This window comes from Marmota marmota, unplaced genomic scaffold, assembly GCF_001458135.2.
Source record: "Marmota marmota marmota unplaced genomic scaffold, marMar, whole genome shotgun sequence".
Lineage (NCBI taxonomy): Eukaryota > Metazoa > Chordata > Mammalia > Rodentia > Sciuridae > Marmota > Marmota marmota.
Genome location: NW_025999905.1, coordinates 2,645,952 through 2,658,020, shown reverse-complemented (window position 1 = coordinate 2,658,020; position 12,069 = coordinate 2,645,952). Strand labels below are relative to the sequence as shown.

Below are 12,069 nucleotides of genomic sequence, written 5' to 3'. Positions count from 1 at the left end.
ATGTCAATCAACCAATGATTGAATAAGCATAATGTGGCATATCCATATAGTGGAAGATTATCCAGCTAGCATGTGCTAAACCTTGAATGAAACTTGAAAACCTTATGCTATGGGAAAGACACCAGATTTTTTAAAATCTCATTTTATTTGATTTCATTTATGTGAAATGCCAAAAACAGACAGATCTTTAGAAATACAGATTAGACTATTGGTTGTTAGGAATGAGGGCCAGGAAAAATAAGATGTGACTATTAATGAGTACATTGTGTTGTAAAATTTGATATTTTGAACTTATCTTTTAAAGAAATTTGGTTTTAGACAACACCAAAACTCAAATAAATGTTTTAACATATTTAATTACATTGAGTTTTTTGTTTGTTTTAAGAAAGAAAACAATAAATAATTTCCAAGTTTTATCTTCATAGGAACTGTTATGGCATTATCCCTACTCACTTTGAAGCCAACATATCATGAATTTGTTGGCTATATGACATTTGGACATTTTTTTATTATTTCATATATTCCTGACTAAATAAAATACTTTATTTGAATTTACAAAAATGTAATAATATTATGAATAGTTTCTAAAATTTTATTTTTACTCTATACTAGGATTTGTCTTTGTTTTTTGTAGTGTGGGGAATTGAACTTGGGTTCTTACACATGCTGGGCGAGTACTCTACCGCCAGGCCACATCCTAGCCCCACATTATGTTTTAAAGATAATTATATTTTTATTCTAATCAGCATACTTTTAAAACAGCTGGATAGTTTTCATGAGACAATAGCACAATTTATTTAAAATAGCCTTTGTAATTGCTTTTATATTCAGGTCATTATTGAGGTAGAATATTTATAAACAATTAGCAGCCTGGAAAAAATATTGCTCTTTTGTTCTTGTTCAGGTTATTACCAGACCCACATAATAATAAAACATCTGGTTTAAATTAAAAGTTTTAATTGAATATTTTGCCACATAATGACAAACTGTGTGTCTCATATATTCGGACACTTGACACCTCGTAAATAAAATACGTCTATTTTTCCTAACATCTGGCAGCTTGATACTCTGCTTCGAATTTTTGTATTTTTCTAATTTTTCCTTATTTTACAGGTATAATCCATTTTTAATGCAAATAACTTAGAAAATTAATGTATTTTTGCAAAAATAGTGACTATGTTCAGATAACTCTGACAAAGGTAAAAACATTAATTTATCTCAACAATGATAAGAATAGCATACTTTCTTAAGTAGTTGCTCACTATCTAGCTACATGACTAGGTTAGATACTTTGCACTCAGTTTCCTAGGTTCTAAATTTTACAGTGCAGATAATGATGGCAGCTATTCTTAGGTTTCCATGAAGATTAACTAAATTGATTCATGTAAACTGCCTTAGATAGTGCTTAGCATAGACAACATGTACAATAAATACTAGCCTATAATTTAGGTAAGTTCATTCATCTCTTTTTCCTATTTTCCCTTATTTATTTAGTTAGTTAGTTAGGTAGGTAGGTACCAGGGATTGAACCCAGCAGCACTCAACCACTGATGTATATTCCCAGCCCTTTTTATTTACTTATCTATATTTATTTTTTGACACAATTCTGGCTAAGTTGCTCAGGGCCTCACTAAATTGCCAAGGTTGGCTTTGAACTTGCGATCCTCCTGCTTCAGCTTCCCGAGCCACTGGAATTACAGGTGTGTACCACCTCACATTTTTATCATATTTTATCATATTTTAAAACATTTTTGTTATGTTACATGTTTGTAAATATTTGTTTCAGGATTTCCCAGAGACTATCTTAAAAGAATATAAACATGTTGATGACCAAATCTTAGACCAAAGTTAAAATGAACCTCAAATTTCATGAAAATTCTTCAAGTAATCTAGGATTCTTTGAGTTCAAATCCATAATTCTTTGGTCTGTTCCAGTAGGCAATAATGTCTAATGATGTCACTGGTAGATAGCACAAATTAAACAGGGAAGAAAGGAAAAATAAAATCACATTTATAGAAGTTGAACTTAATGTAGGACCAAAAAGAGAGATAAATTAGTGACACATATCAATACTGGGTTAAGTAAATGAAAATAATTTCAAAGAGAGGCAGCCTTATGCCTGTACTCCATAGTTACTGAAGACAGTCACAGAAAATGAGAAAGGGACATCATGCAGGACACTTCAAGAGTGTGAACTAAAGAAAAATGTGATTACAGTTATTAATTAGTTCCAGATTCCATATGGGAAGCCAGAAGGTAGCCCCATGAGAGTGCTTCTAAGGTGCATGGCATCAGTGTCACAGCTTGCAGGAGTTCAAGAGAGTCTCTGCCAAACATTATCAGACTTATAATCTGAACAATCATTGAAAGACATCAAGGATTCTATACTTTTGGCCTGAAACCTAGAGAAATAAAGCTGAAAAACAAGAGTGATTTGGGTCGTTTGGACACGATGTAACTAAAAAAAAAAAAATTCACTAAAGCTGAGGAATCAGTTTATAAAAGGAAAATATATTCTATAAGACACTGTCCACATGGTGTCCTGTGATATGGGGATATGAGATGGGAAGACGTAAAGGATCAGGTTTGGTTTACTGTTTTTATATGTAGATGGTGATTTCCAAAATTCAGAAATGCAGACTTTGGCATGTGTCTTTGGAGAGCAATTCAGATAAAAGTAATTTTTATTACTGATCTTGATTTTTAAATGTTAACAACTAACAAATTGTTAATAAACAAACCAGCCTTAGTTTAACTGTTTAATATATACCAACCACTGTGTAATGACATGGGTATATATAGAAGACATGTCTCTCAAGCTTAAGAGGCTCAGATATGCCAGGCACCATACATGCCTATAATCCCAGTGACTCAGGAAGCTGAGGCAGGAGGATTGCAAGTTCAAAGCCAGCCTCAGCAATTTAGTAAAGGCCCTAAACAATTTAGCAAGACCCTATCTTAAAATTAAGGGAGAGAGGAGAGAGAGAGAGAGAGAGAGAAAGAGAGAGAGAGAGAAAGAGAGAGAGAGAGAGAGAGAGAGAGAGAGAGAGAGAAACTAGAAAACTGGGGATGTGGTTCAGTGGTTTAGTACCCCTGAATACAGTCTCCTGTACCAAAAAAAGAAGTAGCAGCTCAGATAATTCTGGAAAAAAATGATTAATAATAACTTTTTTTGAAGAAATACAGTGAAATTAACAGGACTATGATAAAGGATAGACATAAGTTAGTGAATTCATCTATTTTTTTTTTTTAGGAAAACTACTATGGAGAATTTATTGGAAGGAAAATATAAATGAGAAAAATGTATAGGACTATTCTAGTATCCCAGGCAGAAGCTGATAGTGACCTGAGTAGAGCTAATGATCGTGGAGCAGGGATTGACAAGTTTACACAGATTTTTTACACTTGTGTTTTATAGATATGTTAGTGAGATTTGATGGTGAGTTGCATAAGGCAGCTAGTGAAAATATGCTTCGTTCTGTCCATTTGAGTTCACTTTCCACTCTACTCCACATCGTGTTGTGCCCGGAAAGCCTGCCTTTTTTGGACATATCAATGGGATCCCTTGATATCTGGGTTTCTATTGTGTTCAGCCAGAGAGAGGTATTGCAAGAGATCAGAGGGGTGTGAGGAAAAGGTGATATGGATTTCATTCTGTCAGATTGATACCTATGAATATGGGATATTTTCACTTTCTATTGAAAGCACATTTTCTATCAGGGTAGTCTTATGCATATTCCACATTGTCCATATTTTGGCAACTGCCCTTCTATAAAGCCATTCAGATCTTGGTGATATTTCCCCACTTTTGCTAGCCCTGGTATTCAAAGTACTTTGAAGTTCTTAGTAGTTTTCCTAAACTCTGTTCATACATTTGTAAAACTTTATGAAAGTTTCTTAAATTCCCAATTTGAGAATGCTGTTTCCTGTAGCTAACCTGGTTCATCAGAAAAGGAAAAAAGGCGGGGCATGGTGGCACAACATAATTTGCCGATTTTTCTGAGAAGGTAGTAAGATTGTTTACTGATATACAGAAAAATATTTTTCAGTTCAATTTAATGACAAGAGAGCAAATCATACACAAAGGTCTTGAACAGTTTTTTTTTTTTCTGGAAAGAAGACATATAAATGGCCAATAGGTATATGAAAAAAAGTTCATAATCACTAATTATCAGGGGAAGGCACAATGAGATAGAACCTCACACAATGGCTATTATTAAAATGATGCTAGTATTGGCAAAGATGTAGAGAAAAGGAAACACTTATTGGGGAGACTATAAGTCAGTATAGTCATTATGAAAAGCAATACTGAAGTCACCCCCCCAAAAAAAATTAAAACTGAAGATATCATAGGATCTAGCAATCCCATTTCTGGGTAAACATGCAAAGAAAGTGAACCAGTATGCCAAGGAAATACTTGCACTTTAATGCTCATTGCAGCATTATTAATAGTAGCCAAAATATGGGATCACACTAAGTATTCATTGATAGATGAATGGAAAGAAAGAACAAGAGAATACTTCCAACTTTAGAAAAGAACATCTGGTCATTTGTGACATCATGGATGAACCTAGAGGACATCATGCTAAATAAAATAAGACAGGCATGGAAAGACAAATCTTTTATGATCTCACTTATATATAAAATCTGAAAAAGTTTATAAAAGGAGAGAAGAGGGTTGAGGAGAGCTGGAGAATGGGAGACATAGGTCAAGGTGTAAAAATTTTTAATTGGACAAGGTGAATTAACTCCAGGGACTATTTGCTGCATGAAGATGATAGTTAATATATTGATACTTACAAATTTCTAAGAAAGTGGCTTTTATATATTCTCACCACAAAAAGTAAAATATCCGAGGCAATGAATAGGTTAATCAGTTTGATTCAATTATATACATATGTAACAAAACATCAAATTGTACAGCATAAATTTATATAATTTTTGTCAATCATACCTTAACTCTAACAAGTAGATCTTAAAGCTCGGAGAATAAAAAAAAAGAATGGTATAATTATTCAATTAGTACAATTTATATTCATTAAGTAGTTAATAATAAGTCTATAATTTAAATTTTTTCATGCAAGCCTTATTCCAAAATATAGAAGATTACCATAATTATAATAGTGGCATGACAATTTAACTAAAATTTTTAGTTTTAACGAGACCAAGAAGGTGTTAAAAATAACCCATGAGCCACATACAGTGGCACATGCCTGTAATCCCAGCAGCTTGGGAGACTGAAGCAGGAGGATCATGAGTTCAAAGTCAGCCTCAGAAACTTAGAAAGTCCCTAATCGACTTAGGGAGAGGAGATCCTGTCTCTGTATAAAAAGATAAAAAAGGGCTGGGGGATGTGGCTCAGTGGTGCTTAACCTGGGCTCAATCCCTGGTGTTAAAAAAACAATAACCTATGTTTCTCATAAACTAAGATTATAGCTTTCTTCAAATCCTATGCAATATTTATAATATATAACATAAATAGCACAGGGCACTCTTTTTGGCCAATACAAATATATCCATAGCAAAACTGCTCAAATTTAATTCTAAATCCTAAGTGTCTTCAAAAGTTCACCATGAATGGGACAATATGTTTATGTTCTGCTTATTTATTATTCATCAACCTTCTACCTTGTTTACACAAATCACTTCTATAATTTATATAACCAGAAATGTTTTTCTAAACAAAGAATACATCCAGAACATTTCGACATCAGCACCACCTTCTCTGTCACTCTTTTTGATAGACCCTTGTCTTTCCCTCCTCTCTGAAATAGAAGATTTTTTGTTATTTCTTCTACAGATCTTTCTATGTCCCTCCTCAAAACCTTTAATTTTCTGATGGCAATCATACGCCAATCCTGCTACTTCCCTCTTTTTTTTTTTTTCAGCAGAGATTTGAAATCTCTGGATGAACAGAAAATGACTCCAGCACTGGTGATAGGTAAGTAAAAGAAGAAGAATGCTACATCCTGACCACCACCCAATGCATCCAAAAGCCGGAGTGAGAGGGTTATCCACCACTGAGCTCCAGGTTGTGAATCACGATTCTGATGTGATGGGGCAGGGATGTCCTATGGGGACATTCTTGTCATCCTGTCTTTGTTTAGTCTTACCTCCCATGATTTCATAAAGTAATCCAGATATTCCTTTAACAGAAGTCTATCAAGCAGCTTTCCCACTCTGACCCCAAAACATTTTTTTTTAAATCGGTCATAAAACTAGAAAAATTTTCTCTCAATTTTCTACCACTTGGATTTTGTCAGTCTTTTTCTGTGACCTTTAAAAACTGTGTTCTATGTTTTTATTATGTTTGAGTGAGACATTAGAACAGACTCCTAAGTTCCATTTTGATCTAGAGTCTTTCCTGAGTTGTAGAAAATGTGTAGCGTGCTGAAGAGGCCACTCTGAGGACAGTCACGAATGAAAACTAGCATTAGAGCCATGGAATGTTCAGAATTTGGCTTATGTAATTATGTGGATGTTGGTACATGGGGGAAGGTGTAACTAGAGATAGATAGGCAGGCTATCTGATGATTCCTTGCAGATTTGTGAAAGGCTATTTTCTATTTGTGAATAGAACACCAACTAAGTAGAAGTGCCAGTCTTGCACTCTTAGAGAACCAAACTGATTTCTCCAGAATTTCAGCCAAGACATTACTAAGTTAGGTTGTTGCAATATAAGTACTGACTAATATTCTGGTATTGGTAGTCTCTTTTTGGTTTTTTATTTTTTCAAGATGTAGGATGATTAGATTCCATGGATATTAACTGGTTTGTGAATTTTTATGACTAAACCAAGATGCATTAAAAGTACTTTATAAAATATTATATTGGGCTCTAAATTTTTCTTATAAAGAATCTTGTCCTGGGTTATCAAGTCACATAAGAAATAGACATGCTTGCATCAAAGGAAGTACCATAGAATTTTACTTCAAAGCACACCAGACTAAATACAGATATTGGTATGAAACTCACCTAATGCCATTGTCACTTGCTTTAGTCTGATTTCTTGGGGCCCAGAAGGAATCAAGTTTCTCAATTCCTTCACTGGTCTCCATCTTTCCTAGTTCCACGCCACATTTATTATACTTTGCCTAACTCGTTTCTTATTCAGAGTCATTTTACAACATTTTCTGAGTCATTACTATGAACTGGGTACTGTGTATACTCAGACCTTCACAGAGCACCTAGTTTGACAACATAATCACTTTGCTTAAGAGCAGCTAAAGTTAAGCCAAGTGAACCTACTTATTAAGTTACTAAGACTCATACTTGAATAAATGTCATTTGAGTTGGAATGAAAAGAAGTGCTGCTACAAGAATGTTCTTAAGATCATAAATCTTTTACCAACCTGGGTAAAGAAACTTGAACAAGTAAAACATTTGACAGCAAAGACTATGTAAACCCTTTTTCTAACTGATGTTTTTAGGATACTTCTCTTCTTCTAAGTACACAACAAATTAAATAAACAGGTAACATTTTGCCATCATAAAAGTTGCTTTAGATAGAAGGACAATAATATAATAACATTTATTTCCTTGACTCAAAGTTTCTTTAAGGACTTTTTCAAATATTACTTAAATTACACAAATCATCAAAATATGACCTAAAATGTCATAGTCTTAACCTTATCTATCAAGTAATTGCTTCAAAAGTTTATGGTAGGGCAAAACTGAAGCTACTATTAACTTTGAACTCATTATATTACATTATAAAATCTGACTATGATTTCCTTCATGATTATGAACTATTTTGAACTATCACTATTAAATCACTAGTTTAAACTTAACATTGTCTGATTTGTCAACCTCTAAACACAGACTGATGTAGTGTAATGGTGTCTTTAAGGAGAGATGCAATCCTACATGAAAGAGATTTCATCTCCAGAGGAAAAATTACAGATTTTCCAACTCATTTATCTTTTTTTTTTCACCTTAGTTAAATTCAAAAATTTTCTAAGATTCTAAGTTTCTAAGACATTGGTCTGATATCCCATGACCATACAAGGAGAGATAACATATACCCCTTTCCTTACTATTTTTACAATCTAATGTCACAGAACCAGGCAGATAAAGCAAATGTTGGTCTATTGTGGTACTTTATATAGGGGAAGCTTAATAAAGAGATCAAGGGAAAAAATTGAGGAAGGATTCCAATAGAGGGCAGTACAGCTAGACTACCCATGTATTTCCAAATAGAAAAAAATGGGGCATAGAGGCTCCCTCATGCAGGAAAGATTAAGAGTATGAACATATTTACATCCGTTTTTTGCTACATCCAGTGGCAATATTTACATTTGAAAACACAGGATTTAATGCTAATACCTTGATTTAAGAATAATTGCCCCCAAATTGAGGTAGATTTCCTAAATGAAACTTTTTATTATTTTCAATTTAACCAAATAAACTAAAAATGCTGTTTTATAATTGCTCCAAGAATATTCAAAGAATTCCAAAAATATTTATTATCTGTCAATGATAAAGAATGTTCTAACCCTTTTAAATGTCATTTTACATATAATTTAGATATTTCACATCTAGAAGCATCAAAGTAAATCATATCTTTGCCCCTACTTCAAGTTCCCAGTAGGAAGTGTAGCTGTTTCCTATTTTGTGGCTTAGTGCCAAAAGTGATTTTATTAGTCAAATGAAATTAACACATTTTCATTTTTAACTAAGGGCAATTTGCTTCCTGCTGGTCATTTACAGTTTCCTCTCTTAATGACTGAATTGGTAAAAGTGAAAGATTGCCGAAGGCTGCTGCTCAGCAGGCCAGTAACAAGTTGTAAATGAGAGGAACATTTAGGCTATCACTTCAATCATACTCACAGTGTATACTTATTATATATGTTTAAAAAACCTAAATTCTAGTAGATCATGAGGACTCACACCTGAAATACCATTCCATTCTCAGCCTCACGATGTCCTACAGTCTGCATAACCCACAGAACATTTTGGCAAGGAGTAAGGTTGAAGCTTGTGTATCTTTATGCTTTTTAATTTTCAATGCTTTGTTACAAAATGAATTCCTTGTCATCATTCCTTATACTAAAATAAAGAGTAAAAAAACTAGCCCTCCCAAATGCCCACTTGATCTGTCAAACTGCTTAATACTTTCTTCCCATCCCAAAGTAACTACAATCTTAACTCTTTATGGAAGTGTTTCTTTTCTTTATAAAGCTAGTTGGTTCTTCAGATACCAGCTAAGTATGTCTAAACACTATGGTTTCTTCCCTGCATTTTGGACATTAAATATATAGAATGTAGTATTTATACTTTTGGTCTTACCTCTTTTGTTCAAAATTGATTTAATTAGATTAAACTATGATGTTGTTGTAATACTTGCTTATTCATTTCACTGCTGAATATTATTCTGTTTTATATAACAAAAACATGATATGCATATTTATTTAATGTTGACAGACAATTTGGTTTATGCTTATTATGCATATTGCTGCTATGGGACATTCACACATCTCTTGGTGCATTTGTGCATGAATTACTATTGGTTATATATTCAGTTGTGTTGATTTTTGGCATGAAATATGTTCAGCCTCAAACCACAGTAGAAAGTACTAAAACTTTCTCAAATACTAGTAGTTTATGTGAACTCCCAAAGCTATAGATCCTCACCAACAATTGGTACGCCTTGCACTTTTAAAATTTTATCCATTCTGGTGAGTAGTATAAAGGTATTTCATTGAAGTTTTAACTTTCAAGAATTTGAGAAACTTTTCTTATTTTTACTGACCATTTGGATATCCTTTATTGTAAAGAGCCCACTTTGTCTCTAAGAAATATTTTTTTTCTTTCTAATGGAAAAGTAGTAGTGGTAATAGTAGTTTATATATACATGATGTCTGTGTGGTAGAGATATCTTTCCATTTCTTGGCTTTTAAAAAAAATTCTCTCAGCAGATTCTTAAAAAGAAAATAAGTACTTAGCTTTGATATAGCCCAATTGATCTCTTTTTCTTTCTTGTAAAAGTTTTTTTTTTTTTTGGGGGGGGGGCTTTAAGAATCCATTCTATTACTCAGATCAGGAAAATAATCTATATAATCTATAGTATTATTCTATAGAATTTTTTATTAACTTCACTTATTTAGATCACCCCACCCCCATTTTTATGACTTTTGTATTAAGTACCTACTAAGAATCAAGATTTTTTTCATAGAAATATCCAATTGTCCAACACTATACCTTGATAGTAATGCCCTGGTTCTACTTTCTGTAGTAATCTTCTCTTCTTCTCTTAAATCAGGTTTTCATATGTGTGCAGTTTTTTCAGAGGTCTCTATTCTACATTAATCTGTTCTTAATCTTATACCAATAATGAATATTTTTGTCTTTTTCTTCAAGAGTGACTTTGCTATATTTGGCCCTTCAAATTTCTACAAGTGCTTTTAAACTGTATCTTCCAGTTCCATATATAACTGCACATGTATATACCTGTAAAGGTAGAGATTTTTATTGGTATTATTTCCTTAAGTCTAAATGTCAGTTTATGGAGACCAACATCTTTATGATGTTATCTTCTAGTTGATAGAATCTACTTTCATTTAGTCTTTCTATCTTTATCTTACTAATGTTTTGTGGCTTTCTAGAAAATGTCTTAGTTATTTTTATTGAATTTATTTATATTTGATTTTCATGAAGTCATTTTAGACGGTGTATATGTGTGTGTGTGTGTGTGTGTTTTGATGGTGTTCAGAATGTAGATGTGTTTTGTGTATTGACTGCTACTTAGTAAAATTTTAGATTCAGTGTAATCCTATTGAATGATTTTTATTGTATTTCACTTTTATGATCATAATCAAATCCTCTGAAAATAATGACTTTCTATTTCTTGACAGAAAAATTCTTACAAAATTTATTTCTGTGTCTTGCATTCTTCCAATGGCAAGAAGTGAAATATAATAAAGAATTGGTAATAGGAACCACCTTTGTCTCATTTCAAAACAAAAAGCAACGTTTTTTATTTAGATTTTTATTCTATAAAGTTTCTGTTCCCAGAAAAAAATAGTAAAATTTATATAATGCATTTTTCCAACTACTTATATTATCCAAAACTTTTTCTTCTTTAAAATTATGTTAAAATATGAATTGCCATGACTTTCAGAAAATATTAAGGCACTCTTGTGTTCCTACAACCAACCCAACTTTTCCATAATAATATATCTACTACATATAGTAGTAAATATGATTTACTAATATTTTCTTTAAGATTTTTGCACCTAGTTTTTAAATGTGGTTGATTTTTAATTATATTTCTTGGATTATTCCTGTTTATTTCCAGTATGTAGTTAATTCTGACTTCAAAACGTAGTTGAAAGCTATTCCCTATTGTCCTGTTTGCTGAAAAAATTTATGCTAACTTAATTCAACATTTTCCTAAAATATTTGATAAAACTCAATACTGAATCCATCTTGGTCTGCTGTTTCTTGGTGTCAAGGTTCATAATTGCAAAACTTACTTAAAAAAACTGTAGAATTAACCTGACTTTCTATTTTTTTCCTTTGACAGTTTTGATAACCTATATTATTCTAGGAATGTATGTAACTTATTTATGTCTCTTTTTTATTGCCAGAACAAAGCTTTTATTATTTTCTGCCCATTAGCTCTAAAGAGATTTTTTTCATTATTGATTTTAATTATTTGTCCCTTTCCTTAATATTTTATTCAGTTCTGCCAAGTATTTAATCTATTAGTCATTTCACAAACCAGAAATTCTCTCTAATATTATTCTGTAATGTATTTTTGCCTTTTATTTCATTAATTTATGCTTGTATCTATGGTAATTTCTTCCTTTTATTAACTATGAGTTTAATTTGCTATCATCTTTTCTATTTGGTTGTTGATATACATATTTAAATCATTGATTTTCAAGCCTTCTTCTTTATTAATACATCCAGGCTACATATGTTGTTTAAAATATGGTTTACCTAAACTATAAGATTAATATAAAATGTTTTTTTTTTAATTTTGCAATTCAATTCAATTTTTTTTTTATTTTTACTGCAGTGTCTTCCTTTTCCTTGAATTATGTAAATTAGTCTGTTTAATTTCC

The 12,069-nt window shown here is 32.1% G+C and overlaps 1 pseudogene; it reads right to left on the bottom strand.

Moving 5' to 3' along the window:
- LOC125615510 overlaps positions 1-7,059 on the bottom strand; it is a 25,611-nt pseudogene extending 18,552 nt beyond the window's left edge.
- Positions 7,060-12,069: the final 5,010 nt, after the last annotated feature.